Genomic DNA, 11333 nt, shown 5'->3' with positions numbered 1-11333 from the left:
TCACTTTTGTTACTTGCAGACACTTTGAGAAAAGCAATTTAGACTAAAATCTTAGTTTTTTTCGCATTGAGAAGCAACTTCAACTCATCGCGCTCTCCAGTTTGTGCTCAATTATAGGTGGGAAAGATTGAAGTTCCGACCACAGCGGCTAAAGAGATCCTGTGAATCTGAACATTTTGCTAGCGGTTTCGGTTTGGGGACACTAAAACGTCGTGGGTTGAATTTTCAGCAATGAAATATCTTTCATTTAGTTGGTCGTGTGATTTGTTGTGTGGTGTGGCAGACAAGAAAGTTGTAAATATTTTCGAATTATGAAAATTTTAATTGAATCTTAAACGTACGTATAAGTGTGTAGTGTGTAGAGGAACGTCGAGTTTTTATCTCCAGATATGAGAAAAAATATAGTCGCTTTTTTTAAAAATTGCCAAGGACCATGTGAGTACATTTCTTATCCTATGGACCATGTTTTAAAATATTATGCTGTGTTTTCGTAGTTTACGTTGCTGTTTGGAATAGGCTATAAAACGTAGATATTTCAACAGGGACGAACGTAAGGGGTGGAATTTGGGGGACCGGACTCCCGAAATCCTGATTTTTGTGCAAATTTTGTCTAATTCTAGGGGCAAGTTTACAAATTTTAATATAATTTATCCTCAAAGTGAACTTGAACCCCCCGAATACCTTTGACCCTTCCGAAATAAATAGGGGGCAGTGGTACAGCATTCACCTCCGGTGCTTGGGACCCTGGTTGTTCGATCCCAGCTGGGGCCGTGTGGACTTTGTAGTGAACAAACACAACCCTCGTGGGTTTTCTCGGGATTCTCCCGTTTCATTCCACTTTCTTCATTCCACCATTTCATTCATTTCTCATTATCACCGTCTCCTTTAGCCTAACCAGCATAATCGTGGGACGTAAAACTTAAAGATTTCATTTCATTTTTCTTCTGAAGAAATGGCTGCGTAAGTGCTTATATTGCAATTATCTTTAATGAAAATGCTGTTCTACTCAAAAGTGTAGGGTTTGAAGTCTGAACATTGGGAGCTAATTGTGCTATATATTGTGCTCATTATTATTATTATTATTATTATTATTATTATTATTATTATTATTATTATTATTATTATTATTATTATTATTATTACCCTGAAAGGTAAGGAAACAATTTTCCAACTTTTTAACCATTGTGAACGTGAGGTGGTTTGGATACAAAACCTCGCGGCCAGAACCTCGCTGCGACAACCTCGCGGACCAAAACCTCGCCTGGCCAAAACCTCGCCTCCCAAAACTTCGCGGCCCAAAATCTCGCCAGGCCGAAACCTCGCCTGGCCAAAACCTCGCCGCCCAAAACCTCGCGGGACAAAATCTCGCCGGGCCAAAACCCCGCCTGGCCAAAACCTCGCCGCCCAAAACGTCGCGGGCCAAAATCTCGCGGGGCGAAAACCTCGCCTGGCCAAAACCTCGCCACCCAAAACCTCGCGGGCCAAAATCTCGCCGGGCCAAAACCTCGCGCCCCAAAATATCGCCATACCCAAAATCTCGCCTGACCAAAATGTAAATGTTCCAACAGATGATAAGAATGACGGTATAAAAGACGCTGTTTCAGAAGAAGTATCACGGGTATTTGACCAAGTTCCGCGATACCATGTGAAAATTCTATTTCTGTATTAGAGGATTTCAATGTGAAGGTAGGGCGACAGGATGTTTTTAAACTGGTTATAGGGAAAGAAAGTCTGCATAAGGAAAGTAATGACAACTAACGAGGTTAGTTTCGTGAACTTTGGAACATCCAAAAACTTAAAATTTTAACAAAAATCTAATAATATTTATGAAAATATGAAACAATATATGAGTTTTTACGACGTCCCTTGGTTATGTCCTATAGGTTAAAGGAGACGTAGATGACCAGGATGAAGGAAATGATCGAATAAAGAAAGTGGGAGGAAACGGGAATAACCTGAGAAAGCCCACGCACACGATGTTTTGTATATTATTATTATTATTATTATTATTATTATTATTATTATTATTATTATTATTATTATTATTATTGTTGTTGTTATTATTATTATTATTATTATTTGTAACGTGGAATTGCATATTAGGAAACACATTGGGTAAATTTTAAAGAAAAGTTTCATTCGCGGCGAGGTTTTGGCACGGCGAGATTTTGGGCGGCGAGGTTTTGGCCCGGCGAGATTTTGTCCCGCGAGGTTTTGGGCGGCGAGGTTTTGGCCACGCGAGGTTTTGGGCGGCGAGGTTTTGGCCACGCGAGGTTTTGGGCGGCGAGGTTTTGTCCCGGCGAGATTTTGTCCCGCGAGGTTTTGGCCACGCGAGGTTTTGGCTCGGCGAGATTTTGTCCCGCGAGGTTTTGGGCGGCGAGGTTTTGGCCACTCGAGGTTTTGGCCCGGCGAGATTTTGTCCCGCGAGGTTTTGGCCGGCGAGATTTTGGGCGGCGATGTCTCGGCCGCGAGATTTTGTCCGTATACCCGTGAGGTCAGCGTACCGGCACCTTGATGATTTAAAAAACACTATATATATATATATATATATATATATATATATATATACAAGGGCGGATCCAAGGGGGGCTAAGGGGCTATAGCCCCCCTTGATGATTTAAAAACACTATATATATATATAGCCTATATATATATATATATATATATATATATATATATATATATATATATATATATATATATATATATATATATATATATATATATATATATATATACAGTATATAACATTCTTATTCGTACACATTATTTTTTCATTCAAAATATTTAATTTCTCCATTAAACTACAATATTGTGTTAGTTAATTGTCACACTTGGATACATTAGGACTTCACAAACTGAAAACCATAGAAAAAATAATTCGTATCAAATTAAGTATTAATTAATAAAAACAAACAATGAGAGAATCCCTGTTTTCTTGCAACTTTTCTATTCGTACACACGGGCTATTATACCATAAAGAAATCATAAGAAAAACACAAACTTGGAACATGCTAAGTCTAGCTTTGTTTTACTGTCATTGTCCTGTTGAAATCTGTACCTGCTTGACATTGTTCTTTAATATTTCACAATATACATTGCCCATTTCACAATATCCATAATGCCATCAGTAAACTGGATAGTGTTTGACATACAGGCCCACGCCATTAGTGACCCACCACCATGTTTAGCTGTGGGGGGTGTTCATATTATTGTTCTCTGTATTTGGTTTTCTCCATACCCTACGTACCCCAACTGACCCAAAAAGGTTTATTTTCGTCTCATCGAACCATATAACACTGTCCTAAAATTCTTGATCCTTATCAGGATATTGTTTTGCAAACGCAAGGCGCTTCTTTCGATTCTCCTTACTTACATACGGCCTCTTTCGCGTTATTCGACCATGATACCCATGTTTTTACAACACACTCCGGTCAGTTTGGTCACACATCTGCTTCCTGGACACATTTTCCACTAATGGACGTAGTTCGGGGACACTTAATTTTGGATTTTCTCGAACTCTTTGAAGAATGAAACGTTCGTCGCGTGCTTTTAATTTACGTTCCTTTGGTTTCTTGGGTAAATTCCTCGTTGAACCGTGCTCTCTCAATTTTTGTACTATGTACTGCACAGTGGAGTGCGAGCTATTAACGGTACGTGCTATTTGACGTAACGAACTTCCTCTCAGTGCTAAGTTTATAATTATCTCTTTTAGGTCGGAACTCAGCTCCTTCTGCTTACCCATTTTGATCCGTGGTGTTCGAAGGAAAGCACGCGCAGCATCTTCTACTAACAAGGATCACCTACACCACTCACACTGCTTCAATACAAAACGAAGAATACTCGTGAATGATAATATTATTTGCGATTAACACGACACGTCATATTAATGTACGAATAGAAATGTTGCATGAAAACATGGTGTTTTTCTTTATTTATTACTATTGGATAATTTTTAATACTACTTTGGATTGTTTTTTAAATTGAGATATGTGATCAAAACCTCCTTTACTCATATACACACAGTAGATATAAAAATAATAAACGTAAAGTATACATATGTTACATTTTTTCTCATAAATTCAAGTGTACGAATAAGAATGTTATAAACTGTATATGTATATATATACAAGGGCGGATCCAAGGGGGGGCTAAGGGGCTATAGCCCCCCCTTGACGCTCAGGTTTACACTGGATAAAATGGGCTTCAATATTCTGCTTTACAATGGATAAAACGGCAAATTATGCCCCTCCCTTGATCATATCCTGGATCCGCCACTGTATATATATATATATATATATATATATATATATATATATATATATAGAGAGAGAGAGAGAGAGAGAGAGAGAGAGAGAGAGAGAGAGAGAGAGAGAAAGATAGATATAGATATATACATGATCGAAAATTGCCGTCGAATCCATACTTTTCGGGGTCCCTAAGATGAACAGAAGATGCCGTTTAAATCCACAAATTCAGTCCCATTAGTATTCCGAAGGGGGACAGGAACGGGTAAAGGTAATTAAAAATTACCGACATTAGTGTCGAATTAATAGTTTTGAGGCTCGATATGTTAATTGGTGACAGTTTTGGTGCCCTTTATGTCCAAAATGAAACGTATTCTCCCCGTGCAAAGCTATTCGGCTAGTCTGTAATAATAACGAACGAAAGTTTCACATACTCAACCCTTTAATATATTTCTCGCTGCTCAAATTTACTCACTTGTGCGGTATATGTGTGTATATGTAAATAAGATACTCTGTCTTTTTGAGTTATTCGAAAAACATACAAATAATAAAGAGGGATTTTACCAGAAATCAGAAAACTAAAAAGTATAATTAAATCTTGTTGCTGTAAGTATTTTTCCGTTAGCGAAATACATTGTATATACACGAACGTCAAAAATCCGAACGCGGTCCCTAGAAGCTTTTTTACATTTTGTGTTAATATAACGCTAGCAATAAATAAACAATAGTGTGTCCGTCGACGTTGTGTGAAGTCAGTGTTTTTGCAAAAGTTCAGTCATACGTAATTGTTTGTCATACATATTTTTATTTTTTTTATTTTCCCTTAGGCCTATAAATTTTAAGTGTGACTTACAAGATCAGTGTAATTTAGTGTACGAGCAAGTTCTTCAGAAACATTAAATGTAAGTAGCCTTTCGTATGGTATTATAATTACTGTATGTACTGAAACCACTGTATCGATAGAAGAACATATTGTATATACAATATATGTAAGCCTAAATGCCATTTTTTGATCATTTTCGAAAATCCGAACTACCGGTGGTCCCAATTAGTTCGCATTTTCGACTTCCTACTGTAAATGCTGCAGACATGTTACAGCAAGTAAGATGACTAGCATCAGGCCAAGAAATAGTTTTTAATTGTATTTTCCTGTTTTTGCCAATATTTCCGGACAAATGATTTTTTCTAATAGATTCAAAATTTCCGGAAATTTTACATAGAACAAGGAAGACATCTCTATAAAATACATGTTTGATTTAACATAGTAACTAAAATGATTCTGGCCCTGTTATTTTAACACTTCCCTGCCATCAAGTTGGAACTTGATAAGGTTACTCAAGATCATTTTAATGCATCTATACTAATTAAGCTAACTAGGATTATATTTTAGTTTCTTTTGTAGCCCTAACTCCGTTCTATCACGGTGCTAACTTTGAAGAGTTTTGATGAGTTGTGCACAAAATGTCCCTATTCTAATACAAGAAACATAAGTACTCTATTATCTTAACTCGAAACTAGTAAATGCAAAATAGATTTAATTTTGTAAGCATAATATAATAAAATATTCAAAAATTTCAATTTTACCCAAATTTTCCGTTTTTTTCAAGTTCGGGAAAACCGTAAAAAACTTTTATTTTTATCCAAAATGTCCGTTTTTCCCCAGGCCTTCACAACACTAGTCTGAACACATAGTGCACCGAACACTCCTAACAATGGGCCTCCGCAGCCGACGACCCATTCATGTGCGAATGTTAACACCACGATATCGGCAACTACGACTGAAATGAATACGTGACCATCGCCACTGGACCTTGGTATAGTGGCAGAGTGTTGCATTGTCTGATGAATCAAAATAACTTCATCATCATGACGATGGGAGGGTGCGAATCCGTTGTATTCCAAGGGAACAGCTCCTTGACACCTGTACTGCGGGACGGAGGCAACCTGGCTGCGGCTTAATTATTATCTGGGGAACATTCACTTGAGCATCCATGTGTCTAGTTTAGCTCGAGCAAGGCACCTTGACGGCCGAGGTGCATCGCACACTGCTTGCAGACTACCACACCCCTTCATGACGACCATGTTTCCCAAAGGTAATAGCATTTTTCGACAAGATAATGCACCATGTCACAAGTCCAGGTGTGTGATGGGGTGGTTCCAGTAGCGCAGAAGCGAGTTCCAAGTGATGTTCTGGTCCCCCAACTCGCCGGATCTGAACCCAATCGAACACATCTGGGATGTGATTGAACGTGACGTCAGGGCGCATCACCCCGCTCCCTGGAATTTACGGGAGTTAAGTGACCTGTGTGTGCATATGTGGTGTCAACTCTCTCCAGCGACCTACCAAGGATCATTGCGAGTATGCCAAGACGTGTCGCCGTTGTTATCCATGCCAAAGGTGGACATACTGACAATTAGGTAGGTAGTCATAATGGTCTGGCTGATGTGTGCGTATATTTTAAGTCGTATATTTTGTCTCGACTCGAATTCGAGTCGAGTCGAGACAGAGACTGTCGAGTCGAGACAGAAACATATTTTCGAGTCGAGACAACATTTTCTCGAGACGAGTCGAGACAGGCTTAAAGCTCGACTCGACTCGTGCGCATCCCTACAAATGTCAACACGAAATAGTTTGAAATATATACCATTCATATTAATATTTGCTTTTCTTGCACAAGAAAATATCCATTTATAGGCGTTAAAATTTGAAGAATATTTCATTTTGCCGAAAAGGGACATTGGCTCTTTTAGACCCAAGTTACAGAATTAATCTAAATAAAGAGAGTTTCCTCTAAATTTTACTTTTCCCTGCAAATTAGAGCTAGTAGTGTTCAGAGCCGTAACTAGAGATTACAGCGCTTGGGGCGAAGTAGAATTCTGCGCTCCGTATATTCATCTTACCAAGCTTTTCTTTTTTCTTTCTTTCTTTCTCTCTCTTTTACATATAAGAGAAGCAGCTTTTGTTGTTATGCTACACTGAATTTTTATCAAGCTTGTTGGACCGGTGCAACGACATTGCGCAAATTTTTCTAACGATTAGATCATTGATAATCTCTGTAATCTATGACTTAGTAACGAGGAGCAGAAAGTGCTGAAATTACGCAAATTTCCAGGGCGACGTTGCCAACAACAGGATTCAAGAAATTATGTGAAATTTTGCATCAAAATAAAATGTATAAACGCCATTCCTTTGTGAGATATACTTTATTACATTCTAATATTTACAAAGCAAACTATATTTATAAACCATTTCAAGTTTACAGCTTGAATCTTTGGATTTTTTTTTTTTTTAAATGTCATACACTGCGAATTCCTAAACTCAGTGTATTTTCTCATGAAGAACTCGCTCCTTTTGATTTCTACTGGTCTTTGGGCCTTTGAAATTGTTTTCACTATGGACGTCATTTTCATGGCAGTTTCCGTCCTGAAATTTTCACTAATGTTTGTCCAGTGTATTGCTTACCTTCCTCACTAAAATTTGCTATTAATTCTGGATCCTGATTGGATTATTGTGATTCTCGTTCCTCATTGGCGTGTTATATTATTGTCTTATTATATCCGCAACCAGCACACTGACCACTCGTTCTCGTAAAAATTTATGCGATAATAATATATAACAAATCTTTCTCACAGTACCGGTACCTAAGAACGGTAACTAAAATGCAAATACAAATGCAATAAGGATCATTTATAGAATGGTGAAAGTACAGTTACTAAGATATGTGGTAGACACACCTGAAATATTTCAACAAATGCTTGTTTGTGATTAGCAAAACTGGAAAATGTAAACAAATCCTTATCTCTGATTGGTCGAACGCCTGCCACGATATTTAAAGGGAACTTCTAGAAATATTTATATTTATTTTATATAAGTTTGTTTGTTTTTACAGTTTTCCAATAACTATTTGCTTCCAATAATTATTTTCTTACAGTTTTAATCTTACAGGCAATCTTACAGTTAGACATGATACAGAAAATTATTGACTGGGACATGTTTCCCAGTCCCCCTCTCTAGCGACGCCTGTGCAGACATATAATAGCAATAACTGAAAATGCTATTGTCATTCATTACTTTTGTAGGTTTTTTTTTTCCCTAAAACGACTTGCGTTTTGGTAATTGCTTTTATAAGTCGAAATGCTTATGGCAATGTTGCATAACATTTTTTGCGCAATTTCCAATTTTGTTGCCTGCTCACTAAGGCTTTATCTGTGTCAACAGGTATGGAAATAAAGTTGGCGCAATTTCAGTGCACCCTCTTCGACAGAACATTGCAACAGCCAAAAGCGATCATTATGTATTCTTTTACAAATAAGAGCTGTTTTCAAGAGGCTTATTTTGGACTTTCTGTTAAACTTGACAGAACTACCTTTGGTTGTATACAAGTCCACTTACAGAGCAGTTAACTGTAGAAAGGGAATAAACATGTAAAAACTGTCCCCAAGCATATCTGCACCAAATTTACAGTATATATTAACATTTATGAGAAACTCAGTTTCCAAAAGTTTCAGCCCCCCAAGCGCTTTTGGAGGGGTGTTAGGAGGGGGGAAGGAAAATTGAATATTTTTTTCTCCTGAACGGCTCAACCGATTTGCATGAGAAAAAGATGTTAGGTGTTGTCAACAAGAGAAAATTCGGAAAAACATTGAAATTTTTTGGGATTGAAAATTGGTCAAAAATTTTATTTAAATTTTACTTACTGGGACACCCACAATTATTTTCTAGTTTTGTCTTGAGAGGTTCCCTAACAACATATATTGTTTTCATTTTGTTTGCAAATGTAATTCGTGGTGAAAAAATGGAAATGTACACTCATGTCCAAAAAGATAATCGCATATCTATAACTGTCTTCTTGTAAGAATATAATTTGACAATGATTTTGTAGGATACTTTTAATACTGATACTATGTGTATAATCGGAAAATGTATTTTTCTGGTAAATTTCATAGGAAAAGAATTATAAATATGAAAATTAAAATGAGTAAAACAAAATGTTGCTAAGTGGACAAGAAAGTTTTATTTTCGTTTTGAGGGCCGCGGCGGCTCAGTGGTAGAGCGTTCACCTCTGGTGCTTGGGGTCCCGGGTTCAAACCCTGCTCCCACCAAGTGAACTTTGTGGTGGACAAACACCGTGTACGTGGGTTTTCTCGGGGTTCTCCCGTTTCCTTTCACTTTCTTCATTCCACCATTTCATTCATTTCTCATAATTTGCCACATACATGTTTTTGCTGATTATACAAATCGTCGTCGGCAATTCAAAACCTGCTATGTGCATTTTGCAGGAGAAGCGAAAAACAGTATCCTGCTTAGATTTTTCGCTTTATAAAAGTGATGTTATAAGTAATATTTGATGTTGCACGTAACTTGATACCTTCTCAAGTTACTTGAGAAGGTATCAAGTTAGGTGCAACATCAAATATTACTTATAACATCACTTTTATAAAGCGAAAAATCTAAGCAGGATACTGTTTTTCGCTTCTCCTGCAAAATGCACATAGCAGGTTTTGAATTGCCGACGACGAAATACTAACATTGTAAGAAATACTGGGCGAATTCGTTCTCAAATTATATTCCTAACATATTTATCAACATATTTATAGACATGCGACAATAATTTTGGACATGAGTGTACATAGGTCAACATCTATGTGGTATACGTATGATACACACTGTACACCACTAGGATAACCAATACCTTTGAGTGGGGGGAATGAAGTTGTTATAACATTGAAATCTTATGATAACAAGTATTTTTTGTCTTAATGGCAATTGGTCTCTGAGGATGAAGGGAGTTCTCGAACTCTGTTCGCATCTCCCTTGGCTACGTTGGTGCTGTAGATCAACTGAAATTATACATTCCCGCATTTTGTGCTAATTTTGCACATAATCAATGTTCTGTGATATATATAGGTCTTTGTTTAGTAATTGTTCTTGTTTTCTAACAGTTGGTTAATAATATGCCTGTTGTTAATATGTATTTATGTGTTTAGTTTGTTTCGATGGTATTACTGTATAAATGTTTTAATATGATCAAATAAAGAATAAATTAAAAGAAATTAATCCTCATCACTGTTTTCGTCCACTACTGGAACAATATCGATTTTCGTGAACAGAACTGTTGGCTGGTGTTCTCACGTTGCTGCTTTGTGTATTATTTATCATATGCGAAATACTTATCGAAAATCATTCGACCACCTGAAATACTCAATAAAATGTTTTTTTTTTCACTATGAGGTACACTTGCAAACAAAATGAAAACAAATATGTTGTTAGGGACCCAATGAAGACAAAACTGGTAAAAAAATGTGGTATCCCAGTTAGTTTTTCACTAAATTTTTTTTTGAAAATTTCAAAAACTTCAATTTTCAACCCCAAAAAATAAAAAAAAAATATTTTCCGACTTTTCTTTTGTTGACAACACCTAACATCTTTTTTTCATGCAAATCGGTTAAGTCGTTCAGGAAAAAAAAATAATTTCAACTTTCCTTACCCCTCCCCTCCTAACACTCCTTCACAAGCGCTTGGGGGGCTGAAACTTTTGGAAACTGATTTTCTCATAAATGTTAATCGATACTGTAAATTTGGTGCAGATATGCTTGGGGGCAGTTTTCACATGCTTATTCCGCTCTGCCCTTTACAAGTATTTACAACGTTTCATACTATCGATAAAAAATGAAATTTCAATATATTAGAAACTATGTTTTTTTAATGTTCAAAATAGGTGACAGCACTAATTTCCAGTAATAATTGTAAACTTTTGTAATAATTTTATTCTGTATGTGACCACAGAAATAGCTTTTTAATTTCGATTCTTCTACGGTAAAAAAATATTTTGTGAAATGTGACGGAAATTCAGAAGGAGCCTTCTTTGCCAGTTTCTCAATCAATGGAGGTGAAGAATATATTTAATGTTTGTATTTAAAATCCAAAATGTAGTTTGGCTACTGCATATATTCGAAATTACTTAACTTCTTAATGAATAAAAGTACTGAATTTAAGGTTACTTATTACTAATTAACATATTAAAAATATATTAACACACATACACGCACATATATATACGTATAATGTGTATGTTTTGTACGTAT

Source organism: Thermobia domestica, chromosome 16 (assembly GCF_964235325.1).
Source record: "Thermobia domestica chromosome 16, izTheDome1.hap1.1, whole genome shotgun sequence".
NCBI lineage: Eukaryota > Metazoa > Arthropoda > Insecta > Zygentoma > Lepismatidae > Thermobia > Thermobia domestica.
The sequence above is the reverse complement of the archived record's forward strand: the minus strand, read 5'-3'. Positions refer to the sequence as shown.